At 42.2% G+C, this 20,474-nt stretch overlaps 1 protein-coding gene and 1 long non-coding RNA gene across 2 annotated transcripts in view; one reads left to right on the top strand and one right to left on the bottom strand.

The window, feature by feature from the left end:
• The window catches only part of MALL (mal, T cell differentiation protein like), a 56,051-nt gene that overhangs the window by 22,614 nt on the left and 12,963 nt on the right, over window positions 1-20,474 (top strand). The window lies entirely within an intron of this gene.
• Window positions 5,333-8,490, bottom strand: LOC110209515 (uncharacterized). Its single transcript, XR_002324842.2, has 3 exons — window positions 8,381-8,490; window positions 6,074-6,229; window positions 5,333-5,607 (listed from the first exon to the last, which is right to left on the bottom strand). It is a non-coding gene; the product is annotated as an uncharacterized LOC110209515 (long non-coding RNA).

The following is a 20,474-nucleotide window of genomic DNA, read 5'->3' as shown; positions in this document are numbered from 1 at the left end:
CTTTGTGCATATACTAATCCCCGTTACAATTATAATATTGCATAGTCAGGCACCCATTTCCACCAAAAGTATGCATTTCCTACTACCCCAGAGCTGGTACCCACCATGTGAAAAAATGTTATCTTACGTGTGGTCAACAGTGAAACTCTGCCAAGCTCTTTGGCCTTTATGGTTGTCCTAATTTGCGATCAAAGTTAGTAGATCTCCTTTCTAGGGGTAGCTGGAAGGTGAGGCATACCTCATAGTCTGACCTTGTCCTATCAAGGCTTTATTTGATAGACTTTTGTTAGAGGTACATTGATGGGGATCTGTTCTACAAAAGTTCCAGTATCAGTTTCTCTGTCTATAAAACATGAAAATTTATTCTGGCAGCTGTAATCCTACGGTTCTGTGATCCTAGGTATTCGGCCAATCTGACCTGAATCAGGTCAGATACTTACCTCACCAGGTTTTGGTGATGTTTAAATAAGATAATGTATGAAAAGCATTTTATAAAATTTTCAGAATGACATAAATGTTCTTCTTCCTCCTTTTCCTCTTCTTTTCTTCTCCTTCTCTTCCTCCTCATATTCTTTCCTCTCCTATTCCTCCTTTTCCTTTTCCTCCTTCTCCTTCTCCAATTACTATCAGTATTATTGTCATTATCACCAAGTCCTTCCTGTCTCTTTAAAGATTGCAGACTGCCCAAGAGGCCAAGGGGCTCCTAAATACCCATTTTTCCATTCCTGCTGCTCTTCTACTTTGTGCAGCAGTGTTCTGTGGGATGGGGTCACTGATGCAGATGGTCTGGGGGCTCCTCACCTTTTATGGCCTTGTCATGTTTCCTATGGCATTCTGTGAGCCCCAAGAAAGAAGATCAAATGTCTTGGTGTTCCTGCCACTTGACTTCATGCCTGTTTTGCCTTTATTTCTGGTGTGCTTCTTCTATATGTGACTGGAGGTCCTTAAAAAGCAGAGATGATTTGGTCTTCTGTGACCTATATGCACCTTGAATTCCACCTCCTGCCTCAGGCCTTATTGTGATGGCTCTCTGTCCTAGAATTTTGTTCTCTCATCTCACCCCAGGTTCGTAACTGGCCTGGACTATTTTTCCCTCTCAACAATCGCTAGCTAGGAGCTCAGCCACACACAGCAGCAGCCAGGGTGGACATGCTAGGGAGGGTGGAGACCAGCCAACCTAGAAGAGTGTCTCCCACCAATTACAAGGAAGTGGAGGGCTTCTTAATCCATGTTGGTGATAAATCCTCTTCTCAAGTCAGACTCACCTCATTTAAAGGACAGTTGGGTGTGTCTGCTAAGAAATGTGCCTATATTTTATTTTCCTTTTTACGAGGTCTTATTTAGCTAACCTTGAGGAACCACTGAAGGGTCACCAAGGGTCTGAGGAATTTGCCCCTCCAGTTTGGATCAGGTTCAGTTTAGGAGCCTGATTCTATTGAATAGGTTCTGTTAGCCCTGGTCACACTCATTGAGTCATTAAGATATTTATGGCTCACTTCTAGGACCATTGAAAAAAAAGGTGGGAGTGTGGTGGGGCAAGGAAAGGAATTTAATGTATGATAAGAATCAAGTATGGAACAGGTACTTTCTTCAGATGCACCCAAGAAATGTAAACATAAAACGTTTGCAAGTGCACATTATCAGAAAGGGATTTAGTAACAATTTACAACTACAGTTACAATCTGCAGAGAGGCTAATACTAAAACCTCTTTAGAACACAAAGTAGCCTGCAAAACTGCTATTTGGGTATTTTATGTTTTACTGTCCAAATGACCCCTGGAAGAGTCAGCTGATGAAACAGCCAGGCTGGAGCCAATCATCTCAGCAGAGGCTTTCCTCTCTGATGCAGAATGTTGTGCTAGCAACAGCCAACTCCAGGTGGCACAGAAACCAGCCATTACTTTCACTGGACCCTGGACCTCTGGACCTCTCAAACTCATTGGGTCCTCCCAGGCCTGTACTTTCCCAACTTAAGAATCATGTTCAGATCACCTACTGAGGAAAGGAAACATTTTTTTTCTTAATTTATTTTTTAAATTAATTTATTTTGGTTTATCAGCAATCATATCCATAAGCTTTTGAGTTTTAAATTTTTCTCCCTCTCCCTCCCTACCTCCCTCCCCAATAAGGTGTGCAATCTGATATAGGCTATACATATACATTCCTATTAAACATATTTTCACATTGTGATGTTGTAAGGAAGAATTAGAACCCATAGGAGGAACCACCAGAAAGAGGAAACAAAACACAACAGAAGAAAAAAAATAGCAAATAGTCTGCTTCGATCTACATTCAAACCCCATAGTTCTTTCTTTAGATGTGGATAGCATTTTCCATCATGAAGCCTTTGGAGATGTCCTAGATCCTTGCATTGCTGAGAAGGGTTAAGTCTATCAATATTAGTCATTGCACAATGTGGCTATTACTGTGTACAACATTCTCCTGGTTCTGCTCACTTCACTATGCATCAGACCATACAAATCTTTCCAGGTTTTTCTGAAGTCTGCCTGTTCATCATTTCTTATAGCACAATAGTATTCCATAACATTCATATACCACAACTGGCTCAGCCATTCCCCAATTGATGGGCATCCCCTCAATTTCCAACTCTTTGCCACCACAAAAAGAGCTGGTATAAATATTTTTATACATGTAGGTCCTTTTCCCATTTGTATGATCTCTTTGGGATATAGCCCTAGAAGTGCTATTGCTGGGTCAAAGGGTATGCATATTTTTATAGCCCTTTGGGCATAGTTCCAAATTGCTCTCCAAAATGGTTGGATCATTTCACAACTCCACCAACAATGCATTAGTGTTCCAATTTTCCCACATCTTCGCCAACGTTTATCATTTTCCTGTTTTGTTGTGTTGGCCAGTCTAATAGGTGTGATGTGATACCTCAGAGTTGTTTTGATTTGCATTTCTCTAATCAATGGTGATTTAGAGCATTTTTTCATATGATTATAGATGGCTTTAATTTCTTCATCTGAAAACTGCCTGTTCATATCCTTTGACTGTTTATCAATTGGGGAATGACTTGTATTCTTATAAATTTGACTTAATTTTCTATATATTTTAGAATATGAGGCCCTCATTAGAGATACTGGTTGTACAAATTCTTTCCCAATTTTTACTTTCCTTCTAATCTTGGTTGCATTGGCTTTGTTTATGCAAAAAATTTTCAATTTAATGTCATCGAAGTTATCCATTTTGCATTTTGTAATGTTCTCTATCTCCTGTTTGGTCATGAATTCTTCTGTTCTCCATAAATCTGATAGGTAAACTATTCCTTGCTCTCCCAGTTTGCTTACAGTATCAGCCTTTACATCTAAATCATGAACCCATTTTGACTTTATTTTGGTATATGGTGTGAGATTTTGATCTATGCCTAGTTTCTGCCGTACTCTTTTCCAGTTTTCCCAGCAGTTTCTGTCAAAGAATGAGTTCTTATCCCAGAAGCTGGGGTCTTTGGGTTTATCAAATAATAGATTACTATAATCATTGACTACTGTGTCTTGCATACTTAACCTATTCCACTGATCTACCACTCTATTTCTCAGCCAGTACCAAACAGTTTTGATGATTGCTGCTTTATAATACAATTTAAGATCTGGAATGGCTAGGCCACCTTCCCCTGCATTTCTTTTTATTAGTTCCCTTGAAATTCTGGACCCTTTGTTAAGGACACATTTTTAAAAAGGCAGCCAGGAACCTAAGTGCTGGCTCTTCCACTGAGTTTATGCTCTAGATGGAAGTGTCAGTGGGGTAGGGATGGAGGGGTAAAGAGTGTGACCCATCTCCCTCCCCTCAAAGGAGAGAATCAAAGCAAAGAACACTACTTGCCACATGGGAGAATCCAAGTCAAGAGAGAAATAAGGCAACAGGTCCCTCCTTTTTGTATATCTACTGAGAGAAATCACTCCTTTCAGCTCCCTAATCAATAAGGGAACTCATCATCATCTCACAGTGCAAATCCCTCAACAATAAGCCACACATGGCTAGAACTCCCCCCAAACTCACCAAGCTTTCCGTGATCACCTGAAACCAGAAATGGAGATTTGAGCATACCGAATAGGGGGAGGGGAAGATGGGGAAGAAAGGATGATCTTAACTGATTTCCCTTCACCTTTAAAAAGTAATGAGGATTATATGTCATTACAACAAACATGGTTTTAGCTGGTCTAAGACATAGAGTCTGACCCCAGAATGATGGGAGACCTCATGATGACATATAAGGATTATGTGAAGGAAGTGGGACATTTAGCCTAAAGAAGAGAAAACATCATAGATATGATACATCTTCAAGAATTTGAAAAGTTCCCATATGGAAGAGGGAATATATTTGTTCTCTTTGGTCCCAAAGGTCAGAACAGGGAATTGCAAAGAGGCAAATTTAGGCTTGAGATAAGGAGGAACATTTAAGGGCATTTAGGTGGCACAGTGACTAGAACACTGGGCTTGGAATCAGCAAGATTCACATTCATGAGTTCAAATCCAGCCTCAGGCAATTACTGGCTATGTGACCCTGTGCAAGTCACTTAACCCTGTTTGCCTCAATTTCCTCATCTGTCTAATAATCTGGAGAAGGAAATGGCAAACCATTCCAGTATCTTTGCCAACAAAGCCCCAAATGGGGTCACAAAGAGTTGGACACGACTGAACTGACTGACTGCCACCACAAGGAAGAACCATTAAAATTGTCCAGAAGTGTAATGTTGTTGTCCCTCAGTGGAGAACTTCAAGCAACGAATGTGTGAGCATTCATTGGGGTTATTGTAGATGAGATGCTTGTTTAGATGAAGGTTGGACTAGATGGCCAACACGGTCCCTTCCAACTTTGAAGTCCCACGTTATTCTGCATGGGTGAATGGTTTGCCAAATGGAATTCTGGGCTTTACTCCTTATGCTGGCTACCACTGTGTTAGGTATTCAGAAGCTCTGCTTTGCTTGCCCGAGATGACATAAGGATGATTCATTATGGCATTTTGGCAAGTGTTGTTTTGTGACCACTAGGAAGCCTGAAGGAAAATTGTGAAATGAATGGTTTGCCTATGGTTCTTCTCTCCCTCTTCGATCCTTTTCTCTGTGCTCTGCTCTCCCCTTCCTTGTCTTAAGTCCCATAAGGTTTTACCTTATAACTACTATGTTAATGATCTTTAAGTACACAAAGGTCTATACACAAGGAAAGGAAGCAGACAAACTTGTCCTCTGTGGCCCCAGAAGGCAATGGGTGGAAATTACAGAAAGCCAGCTTTCTGTTCAGGAAAAGGAAGAATTTTTAATGAGTAAAATATCCATCTGCTACTATGAATATTTTGGTATGCATGGAAATTTTTTTCTTTCATTTCCTTGGAGTTTATGCCCAGTAGTGGGATCTCTGGGTTATGGGATATGAATAGTTTAGTGACTTTTCTTTCCTAATTTGAATTTTTTCTCCAGAATGGTTGGACCAGGTGAGAGCTCCATCGATTGGGCATTTTGTAACTTGTAGCCCTTCTAATACTTACTTGGTTCTATTTTTTGATGTCTTTGCCAATTTTCTTCAAGCTTCTCATTTTACCAATGAGGAAATCCAAGGCTCAGAGAGGTCAAACAAATTGTCCAAGGCTGCAAAGAAAGTAAGTAGCAGAGTGGTATCTCTCTACTGATATAATGAGCACCTTAGTTGAGTGACTCATCATCTCTCAAATGGTCTATTATAATAGCTTTCTAATTGATCTCCTTACCTCTAGTCTTTCCCCATTCCAACATGAACTCTACACACCTACCAAAAATATTTTTCTAAGGCATGAGTCCAACCACTCCCTTCCTCAAAAGCTTTCAATAATGCCTGTTACTTCTAGGATAAAATTGTCCCTTCATCTCTTATTTCCTGATGTGAAAAATCAGAGGGTTGGACTGGATGATCTAACTCTGTGGTCCCTTCCTTCTTTGAAACTCTGAGAGTCTAATAAGTGGCCGAGCCAAGCCCAGATCATGCCAAGTGTTTAAGGTATGACCACTTGGGATTGTATTGGAGGGGATTCCTATTTAGGTGCATGGTGGACCAGATGGTCCCAGTGTTCCTTCTTACCTTGCCCTCCCACTCCGGGGCCTTTGGTTCTCTGGTTGGTGAGCATTCGACTTATTTTGACTGGACACAGCAAAGATCCATATTTTGGAGGGAGGGATAGTTAAGATGAACCATACAGGTGATTAGTTGGTACTTAATTAAGGAGGTCATTCATTCCTGTGGAGAAACACTGAATAACTTAGCCATCTTGGGTTGTGCCAGACTCTGAAATATTTCTTTCTCAGTCTTGATGTAAAGGGAAATCAGAAGGGGAAGGACAGCTCAGAGATGGAGGAAACGTTGTGAGGCCAAGGGAAAGACTTCTCATTCTTGGTTCTCTTGCCCAAGTGGTAAACTCAGCATTGTGTGGGAAAGAAAAGGAAAGGGTCTCTGCCCTACAGGCTTGCAATAAATGTAAGAGAAATGAATCAGAGGCAGCTAGGTGGCACAGTGGATAGAGCACTAGCCCTGGAGTCAGGAGGAACTGAGTTCAAATCTGGCTTCAGACACTTGACATTTACTAGCTGTGTGACCCTGGGCAAGTCACTTAACCCCATTGCCTAGCCAAAAAAAAAAAAAAAAAGAAAGGAAAAGAAAAGAAAAAAAAAGTGAAATGACTCAAATGTAAAGCCATGGGCTCGGGAGGAAGCATTTTTCCTGGACAAATGTTGGCAAACTCTATTTCCCTCCACCTCATCCTATATATCACTGTCCACTGAGGCTTTGAGCTTTTACTTTGACATGGAAGCCTTGACTTATCACAAAATAAATAATGATACTAGCTGACATTTGTAAAGTACTTAAAGTCTTACAAAGCACTTTACATATACTCTCATTCCATCTTCACAACAATTCTGGAAGGCAGATACACCTGATGTGATTATCCTTTGGGCACTGCCATCTTTCTAGTTGCCCTGGTTTGCAACTTTGGTGTCATCCTCGACCCCATCATTCTCATTCTTCCCCCATATCTTATCCGTTGCCAAACCTCTATTGTTTCTCCCTCCACAGCATCTCTCGCATCTATCCCTTTCTCTCCACATAGTCACTAATAGCTTCAGCTCAAACTCTTCATCACCTCTCACCCAACAACTGCAATAACATGACTAATTGGTCTCACTACCTCTGATCTCCCCTTGCTGTAATCCATCTTCCACATAGCCACCAAAGGGATTTTCCTATTTAGACTCATCACATTATTGAGGAAACTTTAGTAATTCTCTATTTCCCCTAGATCAAATACAATCCCTTAGTTTGGTATTTAAAGCTCTTCACCACCTGGTCCCTTCAATCTTTCCAGTCCTCTTTAATACTATTCCACTCCATGATCTCTGGGGACCAGCAATAGTGGCCTATTTGCTGTTCCATACACAAAATGCCTCATTATGCCTTGACTGACTCCCTCACCTGGAATGCACTCCCTCCTCACCTCCACCTCTCAGATTGGCTGGCTTCCCTTAAGGCTCAGCGTAAGCATCTTCTACATTAAGCCTTTCCTGATCCCCCTCACAAAATACCATGTAATGCATTGTGTATATGTTACAGTAGACCAGCACTGGTCCAGGGGCCCCTGGGCTGCTCCCATTAAGAAGCCTCAGCTTGGGGGTCACGTGGACTGGATTCAGCCCTAGGGGAGCCTGGCCTCAAGAAAAAAGGGCTTAGTTTAGGCTCTTTTCTCATTGTCTTTGGTTCTTTGTGTCCTAACCCTGAAAAATCACTTTGCAGTTTAGGTTTGGCTCATATTAAGGTCTCCTGAAAGTAGTAAAAAAGATACTCAATGTACGTTGTAGACCAGGTAGAAGACAATTCCTAAGTATGCATCAAAAAAGATCTAAGATGGGAAACAGTAACCTATAATTCCTATTATGCTTTCCTGGGATGGGGTGGGGGAGAGTGGGGAGGTGATAATTAAAATACTAAGGTACGAAATTTTCTGGAATGACTAAATAACCAGTTCACCTTCCCCTCAACTCTGCAGTGTCAAAACAACTCCATCAAAGTTCACATCTTCTAACAAACTAGGTCAGAGCTTATTGTAGATGCTCCTTCTGTCCATAATCATCTTTTCTATGGAGGGTTAAATTGCAGAAAACTACTCCTGCTGCCAGTCAGATCTGACTAAAGGATCTAGGAGCCACCATGAAGTTGCCTTGGAAAAGTCCATTTCAGAATTATTATTCAGCCACCTATGGTCAGAGAACAAACCTAAACAGAAGAGGCAGACAGGGCCCAAGGCATGGGCTCAGGCTCACATAGACAGACCATGTCTCACTGTCACGAACGAGCCACCGCCATATCTGTCAGAGGAAACAGAAGCCTTTCTCTCACCATCATGGAAAGTCCCAAGGAATCACACATTCAGGAGATAGGAAAAAGAGAGCTGGAGGGCAGATAGTATATCTCCTTGTAAAGTCTACTGAGTGGATATATCTTCTAGCTCAGTGGCCAATCCTCTTTTGTTTCATCCCCTCCTCTGGCCGCTGTCATAAGGATGGAGGGATTGTTGCATCATCCCTAAGCGCCAAGTCTTTCACCAGAGCACATGCGGGTCCATGAGAATGCCCTGGGGAGAACAGCTCAGCTCTCTGAATGGGCCAACGTACTCTCCCCAGAGCAGATCCCCTTGTACTTACCTGTTTCACATATATTTATACTGACTCACTTTACATGTGTGCTGTACAAATTTATGTACTCCACCTCCCCCATTAAAATGTGTTCTCATTGAGGGCAAGGACTGTCTCACTTTTATTTTTATATCTCCAGCGCTCAGTACAATGCGTGGTGAATGGTAAATCCTTGTTGTTGTTCTTCATTTGTTTCAGTTATGTCCAATTCTTTACGACCCCATTTGGGGTTTTCTTGGCAAAGATGCTGGAGTGTTTAGCCATTCCATTCTCCAGTTCATTTTACAGATGAGAAAACTAAGGCAAACAGGGTTAAGTGACTGGCCTAGGATCACACAGCTAGTTAGTTTCTGAGCCCAGATTTGAATTCAAGAAGTTGAATCTAAGGTCCTCAGATTCTTGGAATCTAGCCACAGGCTCAGATTCTTAAGATCTGGCCTGCTTGCATTAGCGATACAAATGCTTAGATTCCTTAAGAGTCTGGCCAATGTGGCAGATCTTTAATAAACCTTGTCTTTGGCTGGAAAAAAAAGAAAAGAAGTAGAATCTTCCTGACTCCAGGCCTAGCACTCTCTCTGTGTACCACCTAGCTGCCCTGGTAGGTAGTTAACAAATGCTTATTGGTTGATTGAATGATCTCATCCTCTACAGATGAAAACCGTAGCTCAGATGTATTAAACGGCCAGTCCAGGATGACACATTCTGTAAGTGTCTGAGACAGGCTTCAAAATCTGGTTCCTCCAAATCTAGTGCTCCTTATATTATATACCAGGTGCCTTTCAATAACTAGGTATCAGGGAGAATGTTATTTGCTGACATTAAAATTATGTGAGTATATAAAACACCATATTGGAAAGTATCCCTGGTTGCCTCAGATCATGAGTTTCTCCCAAGGTGGCTTCCTACTTTGTCTACTCCTAGATCTGGCTCTGGAGAAAAGCCATCGATAACCATTGAAACACTGCCTTTCATTAATCTGGTGTTCTAACCACACCCCCAACCGCCACCACCACTTTGAGCTCTTGGGAGGGAAGGCCCAATGAACTCCAGCCTGATATTCCCTTTTTACCCTTTGTACTTTTCCTCAGTAATAATAGCTAACATTTATACGGTGCCCGATGTGTGTCAGGCACTGTGCTAAGAGCATTACAATTATGATCTCATTTGATCCTCATGATGACCTGGGGAGGTGGGTGCTATTATTAGCCCCATTTTACAGATGAGGAAACTGAGGCAACAGAGTCACACAGCTAGTAAGTGTCTAAGGCTGTATTTGAACTCAGGTCTTCCTGACTCCAGGTCCAGCACTGGGTTTTTATAGTTATAGTCCTTTACAATTTGAATACTACTTTCCTTGGAAAGAAAGAAAGGAAGGAAGGAAGGAAGGAAGGAAGGAAGGAAGGAAGGAAGGAAGGAAGGAAGGAAGGAGAGGAAGGAAGGAGGGAAGGAGGAAGGAGGGAAGGAAGGAAGGAGGGAAGGAAGGAAGGAAGGAAGGAAGGAAGGAAGGAAGGAAGGAAGGAAGGAAGGAAGGAAGGAAGGAAGGAAGGAAGGAGGGAAGGAGGGAAGGAGGGAAGGAAGGAAGGAGGGAAGGAAGGAAGGAGGGAAGGAAAGGAAGGAAGGAAGGAAGGAAGGAAGGAGGAAGGAAGGAGGAAGGAAGGAAGGAAGGAGGGAAGGAGGGAAGGAGGGAAGGAAGGAAGGAGAGGAAGGAAGGAAGGAGGAAGGAAGGAAGGAAGGAAGGAAGGAAGGAAGGAAGGAAGGAAGGAAGGAAGGAAGGAAGGAAGGAAGGAAGGCAGAAAAGGAAAAGGGAAAGAAAGAAAGAGGGAATAAGGAAGGAGAAAGGAAAGAAAAGAAAGGAAAGGAAAAGAAAAGGAGGGAAGAAATGGGAGAACCCATGGCCACTTGGAACTCTTCAGCTGCCAGGACCAGAGGATGTCTCTAAACTTTGTCTAAGGATAGCCTGATACTAGTCATGAAACAAAATCTCTAATTCTGAATTTTGATCTGAAAACTGTCCACTAAAAGATTCAGGATCACTGATCCAGTGGGGAGGCTATACAAACCACTTGTTACTTTCCCTCTTCCCTCCTTATTTCCAGACTTGGGGCCCTTTCACTCTCTCCAATAAAATCATCTTAGAAGGGTATCCAAGGTCTTAAAGGAGCAGATCTAAGTGGCATTACTTTTCAAAACCCTATGGCAGGAAATGATAAGCAAGATTTGGCTCCAGTGCATTTCACAAGACTGTCTATTAAAAGGAATTCCGCTTATATCAATAGGGATTTAATTTGAGCCAATTTAAAGTGAGTCTGGGGTGTTTCCAGGCAGCAAGAGGACAATCCCAGTGAGAGATAAGTATTATAGAGCTCTATGAGGATTTGACTCATCAGCCACAGATTTGGACCTGAAAGGGACCTTACGGGTCATCTAGTACAATCCCTACATTAGAAAAATAAGGGAGCAGAGGAATAGAGATGTGAAGTCACCCAATTAGTGGGAACAGATCACTGGCATGTGAAAACAAAAAGTGTAGGTGTCAAAAAAAGCTGTAAAGTTGAGAGAAAACCCAGAATCCAAAGGACAGGCTTCTCCTTACTTTTCGGTTTTTCCAGTGTGTACCAGGGTCTAATCACTTCTGGAGGAATGTTTCAGTAATGGGGCCCTAGAAATAAATATGAGACAAATAAAAACGTAATTGGAAAGGGGTACTTTCATCTGGAGCCCAGGCATTACCAACCGAGCCCATCTCTGCCCACTTCCCTCTGGGCCAGAGGGTGATTATGGCCCTGGGCTAGACAAGGCCCAGAACTCTGAGGCCTGCTCATGCTTTGTAGGAACTCCACAATGATCAGCTTAAGTGAGGATACAGCTCCTCCCCCACCCCTAACCCCAATACTGGCAAAGGGCATTTCTGTGTCATCATTGTGAAAATAGGGTGTTTCTTTTATGGTACTAAGGATACTTTATCTTAGGTCTGTCAATTTTATGGGCCACATTCTTCTCCACTGAGGTCTTTTCCTTATGTTGTCCAAGGTTGGTGTGAAATTGAATGACTCTGTGGTCACACGAGTTCTAGGAAAGGAAAAGAAAGTCAGGAACCCACCCGGAAACCTGTGATGAGTATCAACTCAAAGAATGAGGTGTTGGCAATAAGTAGCTCATGTGACCCTAAAGGACATGGCCTTTCCTCAGTTCTGCATTTTCTGTTGAAATGCTTCCAGATGTATCGTCTTCCCTTGCAAGCCATCTTCCCTGTCTCTGTTAATAGGGCTCCTTTCTCTCAGTCACCCAAGCTTGAAAGCTTGAAACCTTCTGATTCTTCTCTCTCCTTCTCTGTTCCCAGGCCTCTTGCTCCTATTTTCAAAGCATCTTTCCCATCTGTCCTACTCTGGGTATTCTCACCATCACCACCTATTCTAAACCTTTATCCTCACAGTTCAATTCAACAAAAGTACAGTGGAAAGAGTATTGGATTGGGAATCAGGGGACAAAGCTTGGATCTGTTGCTTACTACTTATGATATCTTAGGCAAGCTACCTTTCTGGATCTGAGCTTCCTCATTTGTTAAGAAATGAAGGGATTGGAAAAAACTTATTAATTAAAATGTTTTTAAAATAAAATTAAATGGTTGAACTAGATCACAAGCTCCTTGAGAGCAGGGACTATCTTTTGCCTTTTTTTGTATCCCCAGTGATTAGCATAGTGCCTGACACATAATAGGCACATAATAAATGTTTATTGGTTAATTTATTGAAATTGTCTCTAAGGCCTTCTCTAGCTCTAAATCTTATGACTAACAAATCAGCATTTATCAATTGACTGCTCTGTGTGAAGCGCCATGGTAAGTGATATGGTGGATGCAAAGATGAATAAGAGAGTCCTCATCCTTAAAGAGGTTATAATCTAATAAAGGAACTCACAATCTGTTGTAATAGCTTCTTCACTCTCTCTTGTTTCCCCTCTCTCTCCAATCTATTCTACATGTACCATTGCTAAATCAGTCTTCCTGAAGCAGATAGGTGGTGCCATAGTGTATAGAGAGACTCACCTTCCTGAATTCAAATCTGGTCTCAGACACTTACTAGCTGTGTGACCGTGGGCGAGTCACTTCACTCTATTTGCCTGAGTTTCCTCATCTGTCAAATGAGCTGGAAAAGGAAATGGCAAGCCACACCAGTATCTCTGCTAAGAAAACCCCAAATGGGGCCACAGAGAGTCGGACACAACTGAAAAACAAGTGAACAAAAGCAAATTTGGTCATGTCACTCATCTTCTTCATCCCCTTCAGTAGCTCTCCATCATCCTACACACTGACTCCAAACAAACTTCCTATCACTCCCTAGTGTAAAACCTTTCCTTCAGCCAAGCCAAACTCTTCTTTGTACTACAAACCAGCCACTCACTGCCCCAGTCATGCTGTCCTCTCAGTCCAAAGCATCCTTTCTCCCTTTCCCCATCTACCTAGAACCTGCCTGTCCTTCAAGCATCTGATGAAGCCTCACCTTTTTAGAGAAGCCCTGTATTATCCCCAGTGCCTGGCACAGGGTCATGTTCAGTCAGCCCTCAGTAAATTGGTGCTGAATTAAATTGAAGTGAATTATAATAAGAAGAATTTGTATTTGTATAGCACTTTTAAGATTTAGGCTGATCATCTCACAGCTAGCAGGGGAGGGGCATGCTTTCAAATCCCATTTAACAGATGGGGAAACTGATACCGAAATGGGGAGGTGACTCAGGTCATACAGGAAGTGGCAAGGGGAGCAGAACCAAGATGTTCTGACTCACAGCCCTAATTTCTACCCCTCCATACTAAATTTCCTGCCTTTTCTTACTAATTGTTTTTTAATCTGCACAAAGTAATTAGAGGATAAACACCCAGGGCTTTTCCTTTTTTAAAGGAGCAGGCTGATACTTGACGAGTTGGTCATAAAAACAGGCCGACATTCAGTGTCTTAGACTTTCTCTGTCCTCTCAGTTTTCTCGCTGTTAGTTCAATTCCTTCAGCTTTTCTAAGCTAGCCATGACTTCCTTGGTTCCCATTAATCTCTCTCCTCCAAGTTTCTAGAATAAATGCTTGTTGATCTCTGGGACAAATTGTTTCTGTCCCTAACCCATGGCTCTGTCCCCATTACTAATATTATTTCCCTTCCTCGGAACCTTTCTATCCAACTCCCTAGATTCTCCTTCATTTATTTTCCCTAGAACTTCTTCATTCTCCATTCTCCATTCTCCAAAATATCCCTCTGTGGCAGAGGTTCTTAACTTGGGGCCAATGAATTTGGTTTTTTTGTATATTTTAATATATTTTTAACATATAACTTTTATTTTAATGTCATTGGTTTTGTAATTCTAACTATTTTATTAATTTAAAAATATTATTTTGAAAGGGAGGTGAGTCTATAGGCCTTACCAGACTGTCAAAGGAGTCCATGACATGAAAAAAAAAAATTAAGAACTCCTGTTTTATCAATCTTTTTCCAAAAGTGCCTCAACTTACCCCTGTGTAGTAGATAAAGCACTAGGCCTGGAGTCAGAAAGACCTGAATTCAGACCCACAGGCCTCAGACACTTATTAGCTTCACTTATCTTTTGTCTGCCTCAATGTCTACATCTGTAAAATGAGGATAATCATAGCATCTACCTCCTGGGATTGTCGTGACTATTGAATGAGGTAATATTTAAGTAGTTGGCACAGTACCTGGTATACAGTAGTCATTTAATAAATGCTTGTTCCCTTCCCATTCTAAGATTGCTCATTCTTTTCTTTTCCCCAAACAAACCCCAAATGTCACTAGCCCTTCAGAGACTTGAAGAACTTAGTATGAAGAAGCCGCTGGGCCCCCCGACCCCTAGTAACCTGGAGAAATCCAGATACCATTTTTTTTCTGCTAAGCTGGGTATTGAAGGTTTCTGAAATTGGGTTGGAAGTCGGGAAATGGAAAACCAACTACCCATAAGATCTAGGTCCTAGTTTGATCTGACTCTGAAACCAAGAGTTGTCAGCCGGAAAGATTGCTCTTACCTAACACTGATACTTTTATCTAGGTTGATTAGTAACATCAGCACTTCAAGGTCTCCTGTTCATCTAGTATGGGTCTTGTAGTAACAGTAATAACAGTAGTTGTAGTCATTTAGTTAGTCAACAGGCATTTGTTAAATGCCTACAAAGTGCCATTATTGTTGTCATTTCAGTTGTGTCTGACTCTTCTTGGCCCCATTTGGGGTTTTCTTAACAAGGATACTGGAGTAGTTTGCCATTTCCTTCTCCAGCTCATTTTACAGATAAGGAAATTGAGGCAAACAGGGTTAAGTGACTTGCCCAGGGTCACATAGCTAGTAAGTGTCCAAGGCTGGATTTAAACTTAGGAAGATGAGTCTTCCTGACTTCAGGCCAGGCACTCTATCCACTGCACCACCTAGCTGCCCTCAGTGTCAAGCACTGAGCTAAAAGCTAGGGATATAAAGAAACGCAAAAGCAGGGACCCTGCCCTCAAGGTTTCAGGCATAGGGGACAGCCATGAAACAGGCCCAGTGTTGGAAGATGGAGCGTCCTGTGCCAGGAGACAAAAGAAGGCCAGTGTTCCTGGACCACAGAGTCCGTGGAAAGGAATCAAGTGTAAGAAGATTGGAAATATAGGAAAGGATCAGGCCATGAAGAGCAACTCATCTGAGAACTATTTTTATCTGAACTCCATTGAACAAGAGGAGTTATTATGATGATAATAATAATTTACATTTATTTAGTACTTTCTAGCAATATAATAATGATAATTATAACAATGATTCACAGCTTCTTTCTTAAGCCTGGAGTTCGTTGGGCATTTTCAAATTCTAAAACCATATCTCTGGTACAAGACTGTTTTATTTATTATAATGGTATCATTACACTTTTAGTGTAAGTTACTCAACCCTGTTTGCCACAGTTTCCTTATCTGTAAAATGAGCTGGAGAAGGAAATGACAAAGCACTCCAGTATCTTTGCCAAGAAAACTCCAAATGGGGTCACAAAGAGTCAAATATGACTGAACAAATCATTATAGTTTCTTATCTTTAGGATCATAGATCAAAGCTTCAAAATAATGAAAGATCCTTCTGGTCAAAAAATATTACCTGGTGGCCAACAGTCTTATGATGAGCCTGTGCACATAACCCAGCTGGTCATCTGAGGACAGTGTATTGCTAGGTTCAAAAGGCTTTCTGCTTCCAGCATCACTTCCCCATCACCATGAGGCACTGGGATGGGACTTCAGTGGAAAGTTTAATTTCTTGGGTGGAAGGAATGTTGCATGGTAGACTCATAGACTCAAGACACTAGAGGTGAAAGGGATCTCAGAGATCATCTGGACTTATTTCACAAATAAGGAAACCAAGTCTCAAGTAGATCAAAGTGATCTACCTACATCACACAAGCTAGTTAATGGTGAATCTGAGGCTGGAGTCTGGGTCCCCTAACTCCCAGGTCGGCATTCTTTCCACCAAGTCATAGCTGCCTCTTTAAATGCATGAACAATATGTAATAACTAAAGTAATTGAAGAGTTCCAGAGACAAAAGTCCTTCTCCATGGTAAAGCATAATTCCCCCTGCCGTCTTTGTATTCTTTTTCTTTAGTTGGTTTTCTAGGTGATTTTTTATCATTCCCTACATCTATAGGGGAATGAAGAACTTGGTCTCCACTCCACCCCAAAAGTGCCCTTCAAGTTTCAAATTAACTAACAAATTAACTTGAGTCTGTGTGTACACAAACTGTTCAGAAGACATCAGGTCTCCTAAAGTGGTCACTGAAATAGACTTTTCAGCTCAAAAATCTTTGCTGGCTCCCCATTGCCTACTGGAGGGAATATGAGCTCCTTACTCTAGCATTGAAGGCTCCCTACAATATGGCTGCAACTCACCTCTCCAAATGTAGTTCATGTTACTCATCTTTAAACACTTATGACCAAATTAGACTGTTTGCTGTTCCTTGAACTCAGTGTCCTATGTCTCACCTCTCTTATTTGAGTAGGCTGTCCCCTGGCCCCCATCCTTGGAATACACCACCCCCACCCCCACCCCAACCTCTTCATTCAGTGTCTAGCTCCTGAGCCACCTCTCCCATGAAGTCTTCCCTGATTCCTTCCACTCCCACATACCCATAACCACATGTTCTCTCTACCCTCAAGTTTTCCTGGAACTTTTTGTCTGGAGCTCTCCTTTGGCCCCCATCTCATGTCACACCCTTTCCCTCTCCGCCTCGCAACATTTTGAAGGTTCTTTGAGGGAAAGGACTGAATCATTTTTATCATTGTTTCTCCAGTGCTGAGCACAAAGACTTGGACGTAATAGGCATTTAGTAATCATGAGTTGATTTGAGCTAGGTATACAAAGATAACAGCACCACTCCATGTTTGCTGACTAATCCCATGTCTAAAATTAATATGTTACTCTTGGAAGATGTAATGAAGACTAGAAAATGGGAAGGAATAGAAGACGTGGGAAAGATCTGGAATGTCAATTCATTTGTTTGTTTGTTTGTTTTAAGAGGTGATGGCATATGCTCAAGTTTCTCATGCCACTCTAGAAACCAACCCAACTTCCCCATAATAGACATGAGATGACAGTGTTGGTTTTTTCATTCATCGGTAGCCAACTAACACAACATGAACTTGGCAGAGATCATGCTGCATCTCAGGAGGTGGTAGACTGTGGAGGTGAAAAAATAAGTCTTTTTTTTCCATTGGCTATGTAACATGAAAGAGCCATTTCATAGGATGCCCATACCTCCCACTGAAATAGTCAGAACTAGAAATCACATACCCAAGTAGAAGTATTTGCCTGAGGTTTCCTGGTGGTGTTTGTGGAGGTGAATCTTTGCATCACAGGATAGCATAATGAGAAGACACCCGAGGCAACAGCATTTATTAAATGCTTGCTGCACACCAGACACTATGCTGAGCAATGGAGATGCAAAGAAAGGCATGGGCACAGTCCTTACCCTCAAGGAGCTTACATTCTAATGCGGGAGACAACATGCACGCGCGCACACACAGACATACACACACACACACACACACAAACCATACATTCAGGATATATAGATTATAAATAGAAAATGATCTCGGAAATCAAATCTTACTTTGCAGAAGAGAAAACTGAGGACCAGAAGGGTTACGTGACTTGCCCCAAATCACAAAGTGAGTAAATGGCAGAGTCGGTGGTAAAGCCAGGTCTTTTGACTCTCAGACCAGTGGTCTTTCCATTATAGCACCCTGAGCCCCAGAAGCTAAGCCCAAAGTGTTTTCTAGGGTGATTCAAATCACAGAATCTCAGAGTTGGAAGGGACCTCAGAGGGTACTTAGTTCAACACATAGCTGAACAAGGTTCCACTCTACCACAGCCCCAAAAAGGAAGCATCCAGTCCACATTTGAAGACATGTAGTGAGATAGAGCCCCCATCCTCCCAAAGCTGGGGAGGGCCTTAGTGGGCCCCATTCATTGGCTTACTAAGGACTTAATGACATACCTCTGTGCATGGAGGTAGAAGGCAATGACATATCATCCTCTTGATAATCCCAGTGTGTGGTCCAACCCCAAAGAAGGGCTTATCTAAGGCTCTTCCATTGTGATGGATTCATGTCTAGGTGGAGGAGAGGCATTACTCTGCTGCTGGCACTCAGTGCTCTAGCCAACAAAACATTTTCTTTCCTCTGCTCCAAGAGCACAGTGAGAGAGGTGCTGCTGGTGACACATTGAAGGTAATAAATACAAACTGGGTATGTTGTAGTCTAAACAGCTCATTTTACTGGTGAATCAGCCAATAAACATTTATTAAGCACTTCTATGTGCCAAGTGTTGTGCATAGCACTGGGGATAAAAAGGAAAGCAAAAGATAGTCATTGGGGCAGCTAGGTGGCACAGTGAATAGAGCTCTGGCCTTGGAGTCAGGAAGACCTGAGTTCAAATCCAGCCTCAGACACTTAACACTTACTAGCTGTGTGACCCTGGGCAAGTCACTTCACCCTGTTTGCCTCAGTTTCCTCATCTGTAAAATGAACTGGAGAAGGAATAGCAAACCACTGTAATATCTGCCAAGAAAATTACAAATGAGGTCACAAGGAGTCAGAGCATGGCTGAAAACTACTAAACAACAAAAGTACTCTTTCTACTATACCACATTGGTGTACTGGTGTGGGGTTTTTTTCCCCTCTTCCCTCAGATCCCCGTCTTTTCTCTTCCTGAAAGACTCATCGTCAACCAGATTATTCATCTTTTTCCTTAGCTGTGGCTGAAAGGGCAAATGACTCACTAAGGGAACCGTGGCTTCCTTGGAAAATCTACCTTCCCCAGGCCCGGCTGCAAGGGGCTTGTTAGTAAACAGAACTATCTCCAAGTTAGTAATGGTGGCAGAGCTGACCTTCCTCTTCACACTCAGGCCAAGACACAATGACCTTTTCAGATCAAAGGATCGCAGATTTAGAGTTGGGAAAGACGTAAGAAATAATCAATCCAACTGCCTCATTTTACGAATGAGAAAACTGAGATTCACAGACGTAAGTGACTTGATCAGGTTCATACAAGTATTATTCAGAGAGTGTTCATATGGAAAAGGGTTTAGACCTGTTCTACTTGGGCCTAGAGGGGGGAATGAGGAGCAGTGGGTGGACGAGACAGAAAGGAAAATTGAGGCTTGATGTGAGGAGAAAGTATCTCACATTTGTCCAGTTGTTTCAGTCCTGTCTGACTCTTTGTGATCCCATTTGGGGTTTTCTTGGCAAAGATATTGGAGTGGTTCACCATTTTCTTCTCCAGCTCATTTTACAGATAAAGAAACTGTGGCAAACAGAGTTAAGTGACTTGCCCAAGTTCACACAGCTAGTAAGTGTCTGAGGTCTCTTCCTGAGTCCAGGCCCAGCACTCTTATCTACTGCACCACTCAAAGCCAGAAAGACCTGGGTTCAAATCCTATCTCTAACAAGTAGAACACAAGTCATTTAAGGCCTTAGTGCTCTGGGAAACTCTAAGACCAAATTGCAGAGAAGGTGCCAGCTGCATCGGAAGAAGGTGTTCCCACATGCAGGAGTTCCCTGTGCCAATAAAATTGCAGGCCCAATCCCTTTCCCCTAATAAGAAAAAAAAATGAACAGAATTGACGATCTCTTTCTAAATCTGTATTTTTGCAATCTCCTTTTCTTTAGGTAACATGGATAGTGATTGTTTTCTCAAATCCGATCCTTCATCACCGGAATAGCAATAAAACATCTACAAAAGTCAAATGTTGGGGCAGCTAGGTGGCGCAGTGGAGAGAGCACCGGCCCTGAAGTCAGGAGGACCTGAGTTCAAATCCGGCCTCAGATCAAACACTTGACACTTACTAGCTGTGTGACCCTGGGCAAGTCACTTAACCTCAACTGCCTTAAAAAGAAAGTTAAATTTTTAAAAATAACATAAAACTAACAGGGAACGAGCACGGAGCTGATCCTTTAGCTTCTCTCACCCTCACCCTCTTCAGAAATGAGCAAAATCTGACTTACAGGGCAGGTAGTCCCACCTGTACCAACAGGTTCTGGTCTTAAACTCTGCGTGTTGTTTGCTTAAAACTTAAAACTCCTTTTCCCATAGAAACTGTATCATGCACCGGGGTTTGGTTCCTAGCCAGATCACGAAAACCGGTGATGCCGCAGAGCGCAAATGTTAACAGCATTAGTAGTAGTTTGGGGACCTGGGATTTAAAGGCCGCACAATGAGGGAAAGAAGAAGAAGAAGAAAAAGAGGAAGAGAATGTCTTCCCTCCTTCTTGGGCTCAGGGATAGCGCCAGGTACAATT

This window comes from Phascolarctos cinereus, unplaced genomic scaffold, assembly GCF_003287225.1.
Source record: "Phascolarctos cinereus isolate Bilbo 61053 unplaced genomic scaffold, phaCin_HiC Scaffold_2;HRSCAF=192, whole genome shotgun sequence".
Lineage (NCBI taxonomy): Eukaryota > Metazoa > Chordata > Mammalia > Diprotodontia > Phascolarctidae > Phascolarctos > Phascolarctos cinereus.
Note: the sequence above shows the minus strand (reverse complement) of the source record. Positions and strands in the feature narration are given on the sequence as shown.